Source organism: Sus scrofa, chromosome 12 (genome assembly GCF_000003025.6).
Source record: "Sus scrofa isolate TJ Tabasco breed Duroc chromosome 12, Sscrofa11.1, whole genome shotgun sequence".
NCBI lineage: Eukaryota > Metazoa > Chordata > Mammalia > Artiodactyla > Suidae > Sus > Sus scrofa.
In genome coordinates, this window is record NC_010454.4 from 51370974 (window position 1) to 51383452 (window position 12479).

Here is a 12479-nt window from a genome sequence, read left to right on the forward strand (position 1 = left end):
AAGAAGGGGTCAGGGGAAAAGCAGACTTTCTAGAGCCTTCCTTCAGGCTCAGGGTTTCCTGGGGAGGGCCAAAGAGCCAAGTCTGAGCTTAGGAAAAGTATATAAAACCCAGATGGGAGGGAGAAAAGATTTCCTCCCCTGGGGAGGCCAGGAACTAAAGGGATTCGCCAAGAGGATAACGGTAAAGATGTTCAGTGGTCCAGCGCAGCCCAAAGCACAACATTCATTTTCTGAGCTCCACCTGTACACGGGCTCAGTGCAGGGTGCTGGAGACAGCGGTGAACAATCCAGCCAGGATCCCTGCTCTCATGCAGTTTAGAATCCAGGCTCAAGGAGACTGGATGCGGGACTTCCTCATAAATGAGCTCACTTCATCCTCTTACAACTGTCCTATGAAACAGGTACTGTGGTTGTTCCCACTTTACAAGTTACAAATCGAAACTCAGAGGAGTTAGGTTAACCAGCCAACCAGCACAGTTGGTGAGTGCTCAGGCCAGAATTTGAGCCAAGATATTGCTAACTCCAGATTCTCCCCTGCCTTCGGCTCAAACAGTGGTGCCTGAACAAAAGCAAGGTCTTTCCCCAAGCACATGTGGCAACATTTTTGGTTGTCACAACGAGGGGAGGGATGTTCCAGGTCTCTAGCGGGGACATGAGGGGTGCTGTCACACACCCTCACATGGCACCAGTGTGTATGAGCCCCAGGTTGGCATGTGTGCCATAAACACCATAAGCAGGGGCTCAAATCCCCCTGAAACTCTCAGGTTTTATCTGAATGCACAGCCAGTCTGACCAGTGAAGCCAGCTCCAGGGTCCAAGTAGGGGGGTGCAGGAAGAGAGGCTGGCAGCTGGAGGACCAGCCCTAACAAAGAGAGGGCAGTGATGGTTAAATGCCCCAGTGCCAGATAAATGACAGTGACGCCTGCAGGAGGAACAGGAGGTGAGACAGGAGCCCCTCACCACCTTGCCAGAGCAGCTGCCCCTCCTCTCGCCGCCCCCCAAGGTGTTTGTCCTCAGGGGCATATTCATCAGCACCTCCAAGGCTACAAACACAAACAGTGCTTAGAGCTGTCTGCTCTCCCCAGACAGCACTGAGCTAATATTTGTTTTAGCAAATGGCTGAGCTGTTCATCTTCTCTGGCAAAGGGGATTTGTTTTCCTATCAGGAAGTCACTGGGAGCCTAAGTTGGAGAGGCCTACATCCAGGGGGCCAGTGTCCCCTTTAATGCCCAATGCACAGGAAGGCATGCTCTGTGATGAAGAGGCAGGAGCAGAGGGAAGTGGAGGCCACAATAGCTGTGGTCCTACTGTGCACCAGGTTTCCTATGCATGGCCTCATTCACAAGAGCCTTGAGAAAGATGGGATTGATCTGGGGTGGGAGGGTCCCAACTTTACAGGGAATTAAACTTAAACAGAGAGGTTAGTTGACTTGCCCAAGACCACATAGCTTGTGAGGGACACTGATGGAATTTGAACACCTACTTGCATCTGATCCAAAGCCTCCACATGCGCAGGTTGGTGCTGCATCAGCAGCAGAGTAGAGTCTCATACATGGGACAGAGAGGAGTCACGTGGAGAGCAGAGATTGAGGAGTCAATCACTAGAAATCTCTGCAGACCCTGATCCTTTCAGGAATCTTTGTTCAGAAACCCAAGTCAAACTGGACTAAACAACATGTGGATTTATTTGCTCAGGACCTGGAAGTTCTTAACATAAGAGAGACTTCAGAGTTGGTTGGATTCAGTGGCTAAACAGTGTCATCAAGGACCTGGTACTTTCTATTTCTCCTTTCTGCCTTCTTTGGTATCAGCTTTCCTCATGGTGGCAAAATGGCTGCAGTAGTTTTGGGTATCCCTTCTATATCCTAACATCCAGAGAGAGGAAGATTATCTTTCAACAGATTGCTCAGGCCAGTAAGGACTCTCCTTTCCCATAACCCCCTGGGAAACATCTCCTCACATTCTGATGTCCCATTTTGGGTCATATGCCCATCCCTGAGTTAATCTCTTAACTGACGAGCTTAAGCCTGGGTTATTGAATAAGACACAATAGCAAGAGGAGTGAGATTAGGAATGCGACTGAATAAAAATAATCAAAATAAAACTCTTGGAACTAGAGTTGGGTAAATGCTCTAAAATCAGCACGGTCATTGCATGTAGCCATTTCAACCATGGGCGACAGATGGAGGGACTTTGGGGAGGGAACCACCAGGTCTAGCACAGGCATACTATGGTATTTGTTTCCTGTGTCTGGCTTATTTCACTTAGCATAACATCCTCTAGAAAACCAAGGCCCCTTGAAGGATAGCTGACTCCAGAGCTGGGCGAGGAAAAGAACAAGACGATCCTGGGATCATCAGAAAGAAATGTTCGAACACTGGTGGAGCACGTATTGGACATCAGTGCTAATTTGAAGAGACTCAAAATGGTCAAATCTAAGATAACTTGAAAAAGATAAATAATGATCATAATGGATTATAGTCTGTAAAATATAATACGTGTCCATGAGCCAATACTAACATGGTTAAAAGACGAATGAATGAACAAGGGGAAGCCCTTTCTTTTTTTTTTTTTTTTTTTCCTTTTGGATACACCCACGGCATATGGAAATTTCCGGGCTAGAGATCGAAGCCAAGCTGCCGCTGCAACCTACACCATAGCTGCTGCAACACCAGATCCTTAACCCGCTGCACCAGGCTGGGGATCAAACCGGACCTTCAGCAACAACCCAAGCCACTGCAGAGACAACACTCGATCCTTAACCCTCTGTGTCATAGTGGTAATTCCAGGAGAAGCCCTTTCTTTCAATGAAATTCCAACTCATAAAAATAGAAGGAACTATGGAAATATAAAATCGCCATTTGACCAACACCGTAATAGTAAAATTTTTTTGTTAAGAATCATTCGTGGATACTAAAGCTAGAGGGTAAAAATATGATGAGAAGGAGGATATTTACAGTCTCCCAAAGGATATTTATCCTCCCAAAAATATTTATTAAGCCATAAGGGGAAAATGATAACTTTACAGCAGAGAAGCCAGGTAGACACCACGTAAACCCAAGGGATCAAAGTTGACATCGGTAGCGATGGGACATCTAAACACCCTGTGCCTCCTGAGAGGAAGAACCAAGAAGGACCTAATGTCACTTTTGTGCTATTCTTGCCAAAAATATATAAACTGAATTAATCAGGAGGAAACATCAGATAAATCCAAATCAAGGGACATTTTATAGAACAGCTCACCAAAGAGAGACTAATTAAAAGAGGCTATGCAGGTGGGACCACCAAATTCAAGATGTGATCCTGGATTGGCCCCGGGCCATACCGAAGACATCATGGAACAATTGGGAAATTTTAAATAAGGTCTCTGGTTTGAATAACCACACTGGATCAGTATTAATTACCTGATTTCTATCATTGTACTGTGGCTGTGTATGATGTTAACACTTGGGGAATCTGGATTAAAGGTTCATGGAAATATTTTGTACTACTATTGCAGCATTTTTCCAAGTCTAAAACTGTTCCAAAATGAAAAAGGTTTTAAAATTTTGAACAGAAACTTCCCTCCCCCAAACACCAGAAATGTCCAATATTCAAACTTGTTTGCTATGCAGGGTTGCAATTTAATAACACCCCTCCATCCCTCCCACACCTTTGATAAAATGCCATGACACCCAGGTTCTGTGCTAGTGCTCCTTTGGAGGAAGTGAAGTTTAGTCTGACAAATAGACAGGATAAATTGACAAGTCTACACATAAAAAATGCTAGAGAGGGTGTGGAGAAAAGGGAACCCCCCCCCATACTGCTGGTGGGAATGTAAATTGGTACAATCACTGTGGGAAATAGTATGGAGATTCCTCAGAAAACTAAATATAGAACTATCATATGATATTATATAATCCCACTCCTGGGCATATATCCAGACAAAACTGTAATTCAAAAAGATACATGTACCTCTATATTCACAGCAGCACTGTTCATAATAGTCAAGACAGGGAAACAACTTAAACGTCCATCTACAGATGAATGGATTAAGAAAACGTGGCACATATACACAATGGAATACTACTCAGCCATAAAAAAGAATAAAATCTTGCCATTTGCAACAACGTGGATGCAACCAGAGATTTTCATACTAAGTGAAGTAAGTCAGAAAGAGAAAGGCATATATCATATGATGTCACTTATACGTGGAGTCTAAAATATGGCATAGATGAACCTGTCTACAGGGCAGAAACAGATTAACAGACATAGAGAACAGACTTATGTTCTCAAGGGGGGATGGGGAAGGAAGCGAGATAGACTGGAAGTTTGGGATTTAATAGAAGCAAACTATTACATTTAGAATGGATAAGCAATGAGGTCCTACGGTACATAGCACAGAGAACTATATCCAATCTCTTGGGATAAAACATGTTGGAAGTTAGTATGAGAAAAATGATGACCGTGCAGGTCCCATCCAGGGGTGGCTGGAGGTGGGGAGGGATGGGGGACAATGAAAAGGCACCTGCAGGACTGAGCCAAAGTCCTAGGACCTGACTCCTTACCCTGCTAGAGGTCACTGAAACCTCCAACTCTCAAAGTCTCCCAAATGACTAAGAAACAAGGGCTAAACCCATGACTTCTATAGGCCCCCCAGTCAGAAAGCCCATGAAACACCAACAGGGACAAGCCAGAGATAGACACAGAGAGATAGAATTAGGAGAGACAGAAAGGGGGAGACAAGGACAGCACAGGTGATATGGATGGAGATAGAGGAGGTGACAGCAGGGGCAGGGACAGGTAAAGCTTTAGAGCCTCTGGGATGTGGGGACAAAGACTGGGTTGTAACAGAGACAGAGATGAAGGGGAGGAAAAAGGGGGGGATAGAGGGGGGAAGGTGCAGGACAAGGCTCAGCAATAGGGACAGGGACAGAGAGAAGTCAAAGCAGACAAAGGACGAAGCCCAGGAGAATGAAATACAGTGATGGGAGGGGAGAGAAATGCTCTGAGAGCAGGGTGGGTTTGGACCAGAAAATCTGCACGTTTCTGCCTGGTCCTCAGAATCCTTGTTTCTCCTACTTTAAAGGAGGGGAAAGAAGACAGAAGGAAGGGTTCTATGGGAAGAAAGATTGCAAGGGGCAGGCTGAGCCAGGAAGGAGCTGTGGGGAGAAAGGAGGAGGGGACAAGAGAGGGATGTCAGTGGAGTGGGGCAGAGAAGGAGGGGGAGTGCCAGGGGAGGAGGAGGAGGGCATCGGCATATTTATGTCTGGGGTCCCTGCGCCCCTCTGCTCTGCAATAAACAGGTCTCAACAGTCACAAAGGACAGGCTCTGTCTTCAGGGAGTTTAGAGCTCAGGTCCCCAAATCACAGGAGTGTGATGGGGTCTGGGGGGGTGGTCCCCACCGCTGGATCTGGGGATCTGGCACCTAAAGGGTGGCTGTGAGGATAGGGATCTCGCCCACCCTCCCAGGTGCGGTGGTCCATGATGACTGGCTTCACTGCCTGACTTCCATCTGCAACCAACTTTCTGGTTCTGTCTAGCACTTATTATTTTTAAATGAAAATGTATTAAAATTTTTATTTTGAGAATTATCTGAGAATTTCACAGCCCCTCTTAAGAACATCAGTGGTATCCTAGGGGAGCTGTCAACGGAACTGGGAACCCTTCTGAGGCAGACGTGTGCCATCTGCCAGCTTCAGAGCTGCTGCCAACAGTCAGTGGTATCAGCCCCTGGCAGGGGTGGGAAGGGACTCCGAGTGACAACGGTCTTTCATCTAGAGGTAAGAGCCACCATGTGGATGGCCTGATGGAGAGGCCAGATCAGGGTTCAGCCTGTGACGGTAGCAGCTTTGTGGCCAATGTCATTTGCCAAGCAGAATTCACTTTCAAAGGTCAAGTCAGGAGGCCACAAAGATTCCTTCAGGAGCCCTGTCCTGGCCCAGCAGCATCACCTTCCTGTTATGCCATGTAACTGAGATCCAGTCAAGGCTGATACCCAGGCCTGCGCCTCATCAGGCTCACATCACTTGCCCTGGACGTCCCAGAGAGCTCCTCCTCCCAGCCCCTGCCTCTCCTCTGCCACCAATCTCCCAGAAAGGCTCTAGTTTTACAGAATCAAAAGTGCCCAACTACAGGCACTGTTACCCACAGAAGTTCCAGGAAGGAGCCCTTTTGTCTCCGACTGCCCAGCCTGTCATGCCATGGCAGACATCCTCCACGGTGGTTCTAGCTAGAAACGAACAGGTTCGAGGACATTTCAGTTCCCTTTGTGAGAGTGCTTCCTTAGGTCCAACAGATCTGCTCCAAGATGGGACAGCAATAGTGAACAAGTACCCGGCAACGCTGAGTCCATGCCAGGCTCTGACACCTCATCCCATTCCCATGACAACGCCGGAGGCAGATACTCGTCTATTGTCTCCCTTTTACAGATTAGGAAGCAGAAGCTCAAGAAGATGCATAAACTGTCCTTATGGCATAAGAAGGTGGACCACCACTCACCCTGGAGGCTGGAGGGATGCAGGGGGGTGGGGGGGTGGTCTTGCAGGCATAAAATGGGGCATTTAACCAGGTGGGCTCTGCAATCTCACTCAGCCCCAGTTTCTGTGACTCTATGGCTCAAAGTATCACAAACAAAGGGAAAGAAGGACATAGAGCTGATCACGACTTCTTCTCACAAAGAGAAGCATCTTTAGGAGTTCCCATTGTGGCTCAGGGGGGTTGAGTCCTACTAGTATCCATGAGGATGCAGGTTTGATCCCTGGCCTCACTCAGTAGGTTAAAGTATCCAGTATTGCCACGAGCTATAGTGCAGATCACAGACTCGGCTCAGATCTGGCATTGCTGTGGCTGTGGCATAGGCTGACAGCTGCAACTCCAATTCGTCTCAGCCTTGGAACTTCTATGTGCCATGGGTGTGGCCCTCAAGAGACAAAAGAGAGGAGCATCTTTGTGCAGAAGCACACCTCCGTGAGTATTGGGTTTTGAAACGCAGGCCCTCTGTGCGTAACCTGGAAGGTCAGGACCCAGATAAAGACACAGCTGACAGGCTCTCTGTGAACTACAGGGAAAGTGGGGATCTGGGGGATGGGGCCAGAGGGAAGAAGGAAGGAAGGTAACAAAGCCTGGGGCCCAATGAGGCAGGATATGAGCAGATATTCCTTATCATCCAGGAACAGCCCTGGGACTTCTGTGCTCAAGGATTCTTTCTTAACACCGACGTTCCATCCTTTACTGTTCTGCCCTCAGAAAGAACCTTCCCCATTGTCCCAGCAATGAGCATTATGTTTCACACGCCTTAACCCCTTGGAATTCTGGGGCAGTGAAGAAGCTGAGGAAGAGCCCAGCGAGGTGATGTGATTCCCCAGAGAGGCAATTTCAGTTGGAGAAAAGGGAAAGGACATTCAGGAATGCCCTAGGGTGACCAGGAACTTAGCAGAGGCTAAGGCTTAGCACCTGCATCCAAGAATCCTTCAGGTGTTTGTTCAGAGGGATGCTGGGTTTCCTCCCACGCAACAGATACACTTCTGGTCTCAAGATGGCAGCCCAGGCTGCATCCTGTCCTCCCCACCTCCACATCCATAGACGTTATGCGATGGTATAAAGATAGACACGCTGCATGTGTGGGGGTGGGGAGTAGATGGGAACTCTCTGTGCTTTCTGATTGATTTCACTGTGAACCTAAAACTGCTCTAAAAAATAAATCCCAATTAAAATGTTAAAAATAAGAAGACAGACAACATAAAAATAAGTGTGTACAGACAGAGCCACACTTGGAAACTGGGGAGGGACTTGTTTGAAATCTGGAAACTGAGAAGAGTTTGTAGGGGAAGGAAAGATGTGGTAGGGATCTTCATTGCCAAGTTGAAGAGGGCCGCGTAGCCTGCTGGCATTCAGGAGCACGCGGGAGAAATTGTCATGCAAGAGGAAAATGGAAAAGCGGACTGCCTCTACTCAATGCAGTGAATGTGGGGGCTTGGGTGCAGAGAGCAGTGCCCTGGGCAGTTGACCTTGGATGAACAAGGATCACCCACTTCCAGAAGACCAGCCACCAAGGTGCCCTACCTGGTGCCTTGACCCAACCATTCATCCACAGGGCTCATTCAAAAGGGCCAGCTTCCTACTCAGCCCCACGTGGGCTGCCCAACAGCTGAAGGGGAAAGCTCAAGCCTGAAGATGGGCACATGGTCAAGAGTCACTGTACATGACAAGTACATGTACAACCAATTTGACCTAACTCTTGACAAAAGAACCTTGGGCAGACCGAGGATTTGGTAACTTCTAAGAAGCAGTAATGGTTTCTAGAACCATCCTTCACTGCCTTGGGCAGAGGCAGAAGTCCTTAAGACTGATGAGATAGGTGATCTGGGTGATACAGGGGGGGAATGGGAGGGAGAATGGGAGAAAGATATGAAGTCAGCCCCAGGCGATGGGAGTCCAGTAGCCCAGGATTTGTTGTCTGGACGCTTCATGCCCACATGGCGTGGAATCTCTTCTCAGCTTTCGCAGGGCTTCCTAAAGGAATCCTTTGCATTTTCAGAAAATTCTCGGCACAGTGTTAGCATCTTCTGGCGCCCTCGAATGCTAAATGAAATCCCGGAGGTGAGCGGACCACACCAGGGGAGATAGTGGGGGTCACACTTTCTAGATATCAGTTTCTATTTGCTGCAAGTCGAGGTCTGTATTGCAAATGGTGTTTGTGCATGAGGAGAGAGCAAGCAACGTGGCTCAAGTCAAGTTTCGGCTGCTTGACGGAGGATTACAACCAACCACCATCCACTTTTGGAGTGAAGCATTGGATTCGTGCCCTGAAGTCAGCTTCAGTGGCCAGCAAGCTCATTAGCAGATTCTACCTCAGCGGCTTCCAATTCAGAAACCATGGCATATCGCAAAGGACCCTTGAGTCCGCATGTACTCGAAGAACTTCTGCAACCTTGATAAATTGTTTGCTTATGTATCAGTGCGCAATGATGTTTCCAGCAGGTACAGATGACTCAGAGGGCTGAATTCAAGGCAGCTTTGTTAACGTAAATGTTTGCTCAATCAAGAATTACTTAGGAGTCCCCGTTGTGGTGCAGTGGTTAACAAATCCGACTAGGAACCATGAGGTTGTGGGTTCGATCCCTGCCCTTGCTCAGTGGGTTAACGATCCGGCATTGCCGTGAGCTGTGGTGTAGGTTGCAGATGTGGCTAGGATCCCGCGTTGCTGTGGCTCTGGTGTAGGCCGGTGGCTGCAGCTTCAATTGGACCTCTAGCCTGGGAACCTCCATATGCCACGGGAGCGGCCCAAGAAATGGCAAAAAGACCAAAAAAAAAGAATTACTCAGATATTTTCTATCCATAAAATGGGGAGTATAAGGCTGTTTTCCTAATTTTTAAAAATGTATATACTACTTAGAGAACACTATTGTATATATATACTATATGTAATATAAAAATATATACATATATGTAGATGAAATAAGTGTTCAACGAAATGTGCAATAAATTCAGAGTTAAATGTGAATCTGAATTAAATTTATTTCTAGTTAAAAAAAAAAAGAATTACTACAGATACTGCTGAAGGGAACCCTCCTACACTGTGGGTGGGAATATTAATTGGCACAAACACTATGGAGAACAGTATGGAGGTTCCTTAAAAAACTAAAAATAGAGTCACCATATGATCCAGCAATCCCACTCCAGGGCATATATCCGGAGAAAACTATAATTCAAAAACATACAGGCTCCTCAGTGTTCACAGCAGCACTGTTTACAATAGCCAAGACATGGAAGCAACTTAAATGCCCATCAGCAGAGGAATAGATAAAGATGTGGTGCATATATACAATGGAATATTACTCAGCCATAAAGAGAATGCAGTTATGCCATTTGCAGCAACATGGATGGACCTAGAGATGATCATACTAAGTCAGAGGGAGAAAGACAAATATCATATGATATCCCTTATAAGGGGAATCTAACTTAAAATGATATGAATGAACTTATTTACAAAACCGATGTTGACTCACAGATTTCAAAAACAAATTTATAATAAGGGGGGAGGGGGGAAATTATGGGTTCAGGATTAACACATACACACTATAATAAGTAAACGAGATAACCAACAAGGAGTTCCCATCATAGCTCAGGGGAAACAAATCTGACTAGCATCTGTGAGGACACAGGTTCCATCCCTGGCCTGACCCAGTGGGCTAAGGATCTGACGTTGACGTGAGCTGTGGTGCAGGTTGCAGATACGGCTTGGATCACATGAAGCTGAGACTGTGGTGTAGGCTGGCAGCTGTAGCTCAGATTCAACCCCTGGCCTGGGAACCTCCATATGCCTTGGGTGCGGCCCTCAAAAGGCAAAGAAAAAAAAAAAAAAAAAGCAGAAAAAAAGGACCTCTTGTATAGCACAAAGAACTCTACTAAATACTTTGTAATAACCTATATGGGAAAGAAACTGAAAGAGTGGATACATGTATATATATAACTTAATCACTTTGCTGTACACCTAAAACTAGCACAACCTTGTAAATCAACTATCCTCCAATAAATTTTTTTAAAAAATTCACTACAAATATTGTTGCTAACATGTGTCCATGACATTTTTTGATTAAAAAAAAAAGGAGTGCTCACATCCCAAAAGACAGCTTCCATTGCTCTACCTAGAGAGGTCCCCCTGTGCCACAGAGCCATTTGTTTTGGAAGAAGCAAAGGGAATTAACTATGGTCTGAGGACTTAGATATGATTGGCTATGAATCAACATGGAGGTATGGTAGGTAAGGTGGGTAGGGAGACCAGGTGAGGTATGAGTTAGGCATCCCACAGGGGTGTGGGGGTGGGTAAAAACAGCTCTGGGTCCGAGTGAGCATGAGTGGGAGTGAATGGGTGTGGGTGAGTGTGCGTGTATATAAATAAGAGTGAACCGGCTTGAGTGTGCAGACATGGTGATGCTCCCCCAATGGTCTCTCCACCTCCATACCTCTCAGCCTCTTCTCGCAGTTGGACAGGACTCGTGTGACCATTCAATAGGCTAAAGCATGGAAGAGCCAATGTGTGACCCTCTAGCTGTCTCTCCTGGTGCTACAGTGACCGCAACCATTCCAGACCTCGGAACTTCATGTCCCTGAGTGACTGCACGAATTCACCCCCTGCCCCTTGCTAACCAAAGTTGGATGTGCAGCATGAATGAGAAATAAACTGTAGCTCTTTTAAACCACTGAGATTTCAGGATTTCTCTGTGGTACAGTGGGTTAAGGATCCAGTATTGTCACTACAGCCTCTTGGGTCACTGCTGTGGCTCAGGTTCTGTCCCTGACTGAGGAATTGCCACATGACTCAGCAAAAGGGAATAAAAAAAAAAAAAAAAAAAAAAAGGCATATTAAGATCCCGATATAGTTTCCATGAGGATTTGGGTTCAATCCCTAGCCTTGCCCAGTGGGTTAAGGGAATTGCATTGCTGCAAGCTGTGGCCTAGGTCACAGATGTGGCTTGGATCTGGTGTTGCTGTGGCTATGGTATAGGCTGGCAACTGCAGCTCTGATTCACCTCCTAGCCTGAGAACTTCTATATGCCAAAGGTGCATCCATAAAAAACAAACAAAACAAAAATAACAAAAAAACAGACCCGAAAACTGCTGAGATTTCAGGGTTGATTTTCCTTGCCACCTGACCTATGTTCGGTTAATGCAGTGGTTTGGGGAGGGTGGGTGTCTGAGTGGTGAAAATGTGAGGCAATAAATGAGCATAGGTAGGTATTCATTCATTCAATCCATTTATCCAATACATTTTTATGGGACAGATACAAGGGATCCACTGGTGAAGAAAACAATCAAAATGCAGATCCTATGGAGCTTATATTCTAGGGCGAGAGAGACATACAATAAATAAAATTAAACAGTATTTTGGAAGACGATCAGTGTTAGGGAAAATAATAAGATATCTTAGCTGTAACCCCAGCCAACAGCAGTTGTACGGTTAGGCTCTAACAGAAAATGGGCAGAAGGGGCTCCAAGAATGGGCCAAGGTCATGGTATTTCTCCTGGCCTTGCCAGGAGAACCTCCCCGCCCCTGCAAGAAACCCTGAGAAAGGAAGAAGAAGCTGTCAAGGCCTTCAGTGGATTTTGCAGCTCTGGCTTCTGAGAGCAGAGTCCGTCCACAGATTAATGAGGGAGACATCTGGGCCAGACAGTGCCTGAGCTGAGCTGGGGAAGGGAGGCTTTCCATCCAAGATGTCTGACATGAATTTGCCTCCTACCTGGGGCAGAAAGGTGGGTGATGAAAGCGGGCTGACTTTGAACTGTGCCCTTTTCATCTCCTTACTTTCTTCCCATTCCTGGGCTTGGATCTCAAGGTCTCCAGACTTCAATCCCTGAGGAGCAGAACGGGGAGGGGCAGGAATCTGTTCTTCCCATTTCTGCAGCCTGAGAGCACAGACTGGTGTTCACTGTTTCCAGACTTGTCCTTTATTCTCTCCAGGATAAAGATCTCTCAGTTTGGGCATCACTAGCAGCA